We start from the raw sequence: 9,126 nt of genomic DNA, 5'->3' as shown, positions 1-9,126 counted from the left end.
ACCTGGGAAACAAATCTTTCTATAGTCATGGATTTTCTTTTTGTATGACCTCATCTAATAATATTAAATGTATTCATGATATAAAAATAGAAGTTTTCGAGAAAGAATTAAAAATTATACATTTAATATATAATTTATTAACTAAAAAAATGCACGTGGATTTACAACTAATGCTCAAGAATAAATATATTGTTTCAACTTTTTTTACGATCTATAAGCGTAATAGATCGAATGTTTTGGAACAATATAAGAAACGAATAATTTAGAAAAAAATTAGGGAACTGAAGTCTAATAATTTAATAATATGAAACTTTTAGCAATGAAAGAGTTCTAAACCAAATTAAGTGCCTAAAAGAAGCATAATAATGCTCTCTCATATTTGCTTTAAAACTGACGTTAAATGACTCAGTATTCAGCTATTGTTGCCAATATTCCCTTCAGTTAAGAGAGGGGATGGATTCTAATGATACAGGACAAATAGATAAATTTTATTTACTTTAAACCTTCCTAAATTTATTATTGGTGGAATTAAAATTCTAGTTCCTATATAAATTGTTAGATTACTTATGTTCCCTATTTGTTTCCTCTTAATATGAAAATGAATGACGAGGAGTGGCTCAGGAGAGGTTTTGCTTAATATCGAAGCAGTCTTAAAGAAATTAAATATCAGGTCCATGATTCAGCTGAAAAAGCACAAGGCTGAATGGGTGAGTGCATTAATGATTGATTTTTAAAATTATTTAATAAATTTAGATTCAATTCTCACTAGACATTTCTAGAGTAATGATAATTAAAAGTGTTTAATTGATGTTTTAAAAGAAATTTTATAATAAAAAATTTGATCCTGTGCTGGATGTTCGTCTTTGAAATCAGACCGAAAACGGTATCTCGAGCTCGACCTCGATAATGGCATCAAGTTGCAAAGCCAACGCAGTCAGCCAGTATTGAAAATCAACATGACCTAAAAACTTTTACAAGAGGAATAATTGTCTGTTAGTTACATATTTGTAATGAAAAAGTTACTTGAGTGAAGCACTTGAGAGCTATGAATATATAGCTAGAAATATTTAAAGCCTGTTATTTGAAAATCCAGCGAAAGGAATGAAACGGATACAATATAGATTTATTGAAAAAGTATCTAACTAAAAAAAGTTCAAATATAATTTATCCAATACTTCAAAATTTCTAAACTACAATAGGTACGTCAATAGCTATTTATTGTTTCTCCTTAGGAGCACTGAACAGCAGAATTAATTCCAAAGTTACAGAATAATTTATTCGTAAAAGTCAATGACATTTGTAAATTTTGATTAAATTATATTACAACATAAATTATATAAGTAGGAAATTAGATACGCAGTATCCATATTGTAATATTTTATACTTAAATTTTAAATGTTCTACTTCTGGCAAGAAAAATTACGAAATGTATCAAAAGCAATGTCTAGGTATATTGCTGCATTGATAATTTTATTCTCTTATTATTGTGCTATTCAAAATCTAATAAAGGTACATATTTCACTTTGAATATATGTGCTATTTATGTTGGTATAATTATTTAAATTAGATTTGTAGTATGAAATTTAAATATGATAAAAAATAATGATGCAAAAATGAGATAAACCTTTAAAATTAACTTTGCCATTCAATTTATTACTTTTCCAATATCCTGTAGTAAAAGTCTTTATAGTTTGCCAATATTTTATTTGGTAATTACATAGAGGAAGATTTTTCGTAAGCAATGAATTGACTGAAATTAAGTATTAAGAAGTTAATTATTTAATATTGAAATTTTATAAAATTTGCTCATACATTTTTTTGTTAGAATGAATAGTTAGTTGTTATTCCCCAACTAACAATGATGACATTATGCAATTTTTCAGCTTGTTAATTTGTGCGAATTTGTGAAACTAGTTAATACGGAACATATAGCTGAATGCATACCGTAGTTGAAATAAGTTTTTCAAATTTTGACATGTATATATATGATTTTCGGTAATTGCTTGATTAACATTTTATTCATGATATAGGTGAAAATGATATTTAAAAGGAATAGAGATATACTGTGGGATTGTTTGAATTAATTGTTGATTACTGTTACAGAATATTTATAAAAAAAAGCAGGAAAATGTATTTTGTATGTAATTTATTTTTAAATCCTATTGGATAATTTATACATTCAATTCAATTTAAAGAACAAGTTTTGAAAAATTTTTGTTCGAAAAATCTCAATATTAAATGTTAGAAAAATCTTTGGGTAAACAATTTCGAAGAACAGGTAAATTACATAAATTAAGAGGTTCCCCCTGGGTTGGTCTTATTGTTCCAAAATATTAATTACTAGGGTTCTATATTTAATTAATGTTTTTATATATTAGACATGTGTAAAGACAAACAGTGTAAATTCAATATTGGTAATTTTAATCTCGTCTAATTTACGAGACTATCAACTTTCGGCTACTGAGTAACTCAAACTGTGTATGTGCATCAACTTTGAGCTACTGAGACTCAATATCTGTTCTTTTTTCTAGATAATCGATCTGCTGAAACATCCTGAGCTACTCCAAGATAACAGCGAAGAAGAAAACTTAAAAATTAAAGAAAATTTGTTTTTATCTTCGAATAAATTTGACAATTAAGAGAAGACAAAAATATTTAAAAAAAAACATACTCTTTATTGTTTAGATAATAAGAAAAACGTTGTATATATTTTGACAAGACTTATAGGTAAAAGATTATTACTTGATTTTTGAACGTGCCATTACGATAGAATATTACTTATTCTTTCTAGGTAGACGATATATCTAAAACAAAATAACATATAACAAAATAATATATTTAAAAAGAAATATTTTCATCAGTTGTTAAACAAATTATTATATTTAGAGAAAGACAAATTATTCAAAAAGTGTATAAAAGAAGCTGGGGACAAGGAACAATTAAAAAAAAAACATAAAAAAATTTCTGTTATCAAAAGTAAAAACCTAAAATATTAAAATAAAATGAATTCAGTTTATGAACTGTTGTAGCATTGTTCATGTTTTCCGTTTATTTAAGATACCAAAGTAGAAGTTAATACTTCGTTGGCTTATCCCTGGCCTCAAATCTTACGATTGCCCGTACAATTTTAGAATTTATATTTCAATTACATATATATATTTTTTTAATTAAATATAATAAAAAATCATACTAGATTATAGTAAATAATTACTAAAACTTTGATTCTTTATTTCAACTTTACTTTTAAAACAGTAAAAAACTCTAGCGTAAAGAGCAGGGTGTTGAGGAGGGAAGAACCTCTTTAATATACAGAGTGATTTCTGTTCCACCATCTAGTCTATTCCTCCATAAAAAATATAAACAATGAGAAAACAAAGTCCTCCATCTAGCTTGAAATCGAGAGGATTAAAGGTAAAAAGCTATTGACAAAGATAAAGCAGGTATTAGACTCACAAGTACCAGTCTTCACTAATGAGGACCAAACATTAAAATATGTGAAAAGTCAGTATGGGTTATTTTACCGAATTCTTGGCACAATATTATAACAGCAATATTTCTGGTGTTTCTCATTTCACTAGCAATCAAAGCACTGCTAATGCTGAACTATGAAAAGCTCTTAAAACTACAAAAAACAAACACCACACATAAGATAATTAACGCACGAGATATGCATCAATTCAACCCTAATGCTTCCAACGATATCTTAGCCATAAAAACTGGGAGGATATCGCAGTACAAAAGAGTTAATAGGTAGTCTTTTGTATATACAAATATCCAGTCCCTATTTTAAAAAAATACTAATGTATGGTTGAGCGGCTATGACGCAATGAATTGTGCTTCTTCATTTGTTTTTGGCGTAGCCATACAAAAAAAATTAAAGTGAAACTTAGCATAAATAAAATGAACGTTAGCCAAAACAAGCAAATATGGCAATAAGATAATAATTGAAAAATATTATTAAAATTAATCCTGATTAATTTTAATTATATCTAGTGGTCCAAAAACGAGCTTCAGTTCTCAGCAAAAAAAGCCCCTTTCAGAATTAGATGTAATAGCCTGACAGGAATAAATTAAAGCCTAGACGACTCCAACACAACGTAATATCGATTAACCTTTATAATAAACGAAGTCTTACTTCAGCCAAAAGATTGGTAAAAAAGATCCACAATAGATACTAAGAGAACAAATAGGAGTAAATAAATAACAATAAGCATAAAATAATAACCAAAAATAAGGAATTAAAAAACTCACTTAAGAAAGGCAATATGGATCAATAAACATATGTCAAATATTGTATCTAAGATACAATAAAGATAAAGATCTAAGATTGTATCTAAGATACAATACAATAGAGATAAATTAAAAATAAGTTTTCTTAACTGCAAGTACGTGGTGACATTAAAACTTGAAACGAACAGAAATTATTCCGTATATGAAAGGGGTTATCTCCTCCTCAACATCTCGCTCTTTACGCTATTTTGAACTTTTTCACAATTCAATTTTTTCAAACAATAAAAAAAATCAACTGAGTCATTTTGTTGATGACGTTATTTATATGAATAAGAATTCAGAGGACCATTTCATCACCCTAGCCAAAGTGTTCTAAAATTCAGAGAAGAAAATTTGAAATGTAAGCCAGAAAAAATAAATCTTGATAAAACAAAAATCAAATTTCTAGGAGTAGTTGTAAGACAAGGTAAAATGCCACCAGACCCCGAGAAAGTAAAATCAGTCAAAATCTTTGACCGCCCCCCCCCCAAATTAAACATTTAAGAGGAATTCTGGGATTAATTGGCTATTTTCGAAAATTCAAACGAAATTACACACAGGTAGCGAAACCGCTAACTGACCTTAAATGACGATACCTACAAAAAATCCATAGGTTGAAAAAAAGTTTAAGATTCCTTATATTATCTGAAAAAAAAATACTTATTTCAGAACTCATCTTATCATTACAAGACTTAAAACAGGACAATTTACTGTCACAACGGACGCCTCAACCAAGGGAATAAGGGCAATCTTTTCCCAAATAATATACGGGGAACAAAACGTTATAGCGTGCGCATCTCGTACCCTAATCCCCGAAGAAAGAAATTACTCAGCTACCCAATTTGAGTTATTGTCACTAATTCATCCCCTGGATAAATTTCAACACTATCTAATGGGAAGAAAATTTAAGCTACATTCAGACCATAAAAGCGTGCAATATTTACAAACTTATAAAAAGGTGAGGGGCATACTTGCACGCTGGATCCTAAAAATTCCAGATTTAGATTACGAATTTAAATACATTAGGGGGAACAAAATACCCCCCGTGACTACATGAGTAGATTTCCAGACGATACTCCCTTAGTAGGTGAAACCGAAGAAATTAATACATTAAAGACAAAATATGCCCCAAAAAACCAGAAGTTCAAGCTAAGAACCAATAACCCGATTAAGGAAAAAAACCAAGAGAGTCCGCTTTCATTAAATAGTATAAAAGTATGTCAAAGGAAAGACAAAATCTGTGCTGCCCTAATAGATTAGTTTTTATTCGATGAAGAACTACCTATTGCTATGAAAACATTCAAAAAACAAATTGTTAATTCTTTCTAGTTAGACAATATATCTAAAACAAAATAACATGTAACAAAATAATATATTTAAAAAATATATTTTCATCAGTTGTTAGACAAGTTATTATATTTAGAGGAAGATAAATTATTCAAAAAGTGTATAAAAGAAGTTTGGGACAAGGAACAATTAAAAAACATAATAAATTTTTCTGTTATCAAAAAACCTAAAATATTAAAATAAAATGAATTTAGTTTATGAACTGCAGTAGCATTGTTCATGTTTTCCGTTTATTCAAGATACCAAAGTAGAAGTTAATACTTCATTGGCTTATCCCTGGCCTCAAATCTTACGATTGCCCGTACAATTTTAGAATTTATATTTCAATTATATATGTATATAGTTATTTACTTAAGTATAATAAAAAATCATATTAAATTATAGTAAATATTTACTAAAGTTTGATTCTTTATTTCAACCTTACTTTTTAAAACAGTAAAAAACTTTAGCGTAAAGAGCAGGGTGTTGAGGAGGGAAAAGCCCCTTTAATATACGGGGTAATTTCTATTCTTTCATCTACTCTATTCCTCCATCAAAAATATAAATAGTGAGACAAAAGTCCTTCATCTAACTGGAAATCGAGAGGATTAAAGGTACAAAGCAATTGACAAAGATAAAGCAGGAATTAGACTCTCAAATACCAGTCTTCACTATTGAGGACCAAACATTAAAATATATGAAAAGTCAGTAATGATTATTTTACCGAATTCTTGGTACAATATTATAACAACAATATTTCTGGTCTTTCTCCTTTCACTAGCAATAAAAGCACTGCAAATGCTGAACAATGAAAAGCTCTTAATATACGAAAAACAAACGCCAAACAAAAGATAATTAACACACGAGAGAAGCATCAATTCAACCCCAATGCTTCCAACGATATCTGAGCAATAACAACTGGGAGGATATCGCAGTACAAAAGAGTTAAGAAGTAGTCTTTTTGATATACCAATACCCAGTCCCTATTGTAAAAAAATGCTAATATATGATTGAGCAGCTATGAGTCAATACATTGTGCTTCTTCATGTGTTTTTGGCGCTGCTATACATCCATAATATAAAAGATGTGGCAGAAAAACACATGTAAAATCAGTTCTCTAATATTTACCAAATAGTTTGCTATTTTACAGAACAGTGTTCTTGTATTCACTGCCACAACGCTATAATTAGTGGTAAACTAATAATCCTTGAAATATTGCTTATTACGTATTATTTCTAATTTTGTCATATGAATTTTAACTATTTTATGAGCTATTTTACTTATTGAGAATGTGATTGTGCCAAGAATTTTTTATTAAAGAAAACGAACCTACTCTCGCAACTGACCACCCATTATGGTCAAAAATCAAATAACGAGTAATATCTTTTGTCATTCTTTATGTCATTCTTTATCAACCACCGAAGAAAGTCTAAAAACCACACACCTGATATTTCTCTTCCCACAAAGACGAACGAAGACGATAATCGTCTACCTCTATAATCCCAGTCATAAAGAAGAAAATTCCAACTATGATTACTTCAATGATCACCTTCAAGCCACATTTTTAATGCAAAAACAGGAAGACCAAGTCGACCTAAGAAGATAAAGTATACAGTTGAAAAATATACACAAACTGATATCAAACTAATATTGGGTTACAACTCAAGCGGTAACTCAAAGAAAAAAGGTATCTACTGCACATATACGAAACTCTACATCCAAAGACAACATTTGCAACCCAAGCCATTAAGAAACCCAAAATATCAACATCATCGGCAATTAAGAATATGAGAAATTCTCGACGTATTGTCATAACTTATGAATCGAAATATCCAAGTAAGGTTTTGATAACTTTCTGAATCAAACAGCCTTTCAAAGAAAAAAAAATGAAGTAACTCTTTAGATAATTTAAAGAATTTTTAAAAAACATTACAAACCTTAACAAGTCTAGTGAACAGTTTACAGATTAAAAATAGTATGACGTGAAAGGGGAAGGTGAAGAAGTAAAAACATTTTAATAAGGACGAACATTATTTGACCAAATCTAAAAGTGAAATGCACAAAAAATAAAAAAATATGGCTTGGATGTGAAAAAAGAGACATGACAAACTAAGTGAAGAATCATAACAAAAAAGTGCTGGTAGTGATTTGCAAAATATTATGAATCTAACTTAGCGAAGATTTATAACAAAAATGTGCCAGTAGTGCTTTGCAGAATATTATAAAACAGCCAAGTGTTTTTAATTGTTGATGTAAATTTAACCATACTCTTATGCTTTAATATTTTTGAATACCTTGAATCAATTGGAAAGATAGGTGAATTAAATTTAATTTCAATAAAAATAAGTACGGCTTGAGAAAAAAAAACTATTGAAACTACGTATTCAAAGTGTAAACCAGTAGTTTTATTTAAGTGTATTTTAATTATGTAAGGTGTAGGAGTATAGGCTTTATGGCGTTAAATCATTTCATTAATATTACCTTAATTATCATGGTTCTAGTTGTAAGAATAAAATAATAAAGACAAAAGAACGTAGTACTAGATGTGTATCAATAACCATTCCGCGGTGAAAGAAACATTAGGATGAATTTAAAACATTAATAAAAAACATCAAATTTAAAAAACAAAAAAATTCAAGATAAAACTATTATAAAAACGAAAAATTACTCTGATGAGGACATCATTCTAGGACGGGAAGGAGGATATGTGACATATAGTCCTAAAATTCCCACTATAAAATCCACGGTTATGAAAACTGTCATTTTGTAACCCGATTTCGACATAGTGAAAAAACATTCTTTCTTGAAGTATTCAATACAATAGTCAACAAGTATGATAAGATAAATCTAAAACTTGTCAACTTCTATCATTATTCACTAAGCAATTCTAAATAGGGATCATTAAAAGGTGATTATGGTTGATAAATGTCAGTTAATACACAAAATGAGAAGAAATAATAGTCCTTACCGGAACCCTGAGCCCTTAAACAGTAAAACCATCTATAAAATAGTCAAACGATTATTACTGTACAACACTTATATCTTCCTGTAAAAAGAGAGGTAGTCAGGTTGATATGGCGGAAGTGGGGGAGGCGTGGGAGGAGGTAATGATAAAGCAAATTTGTTCTGATCAATCATTGGTGAACCAATAAGAAGATGTTCTTTCTGAGCAGGATTTTCACACTTAACAGTCACATTAATTTTTGAAGTTTTGCGAGATCTTTAGAAAATATAGTGATAGAGGAAAACTATCAATATAGACATACTAATGCTGGCGGGTAATGAGGCCAGCATAGCGTACTTATATCGTTGATTCTTTGACATAATGAAGTCGACAGCTTGATAAGATTCTTTAATGATAGGTTCATTTCGTTTTAAGGAGCGTTCCAATTCTTCTAATAAAATTTCAAGATCCTTCACCGCATTAGCCTTGTTATTTAGTTTCTTTGCAACTAAATTGGGTTCAAATTATTTTATTGCAGGGAAATTTAGGGCACTGACTCCAAAATTCATGGAAAAGTTCTGGTTTTC

The sequence above is a fragment of the Artemia franciscana genome, chromosome 4, assembly GCF_032884065.1.
Source record: "Artemia franciscana chromosome 4, ASM3288406v1, whole genome shotgun sequence".
Taxonomy (NCBI): Eukaryota; Metazoa; Arthropoda; class Branchiopoda; order Anostraca; family Artemiidae; genus Artemia; species Artemia franciscana.
This window is presented reverse-complemented; position numbering follows the sequence as displayed.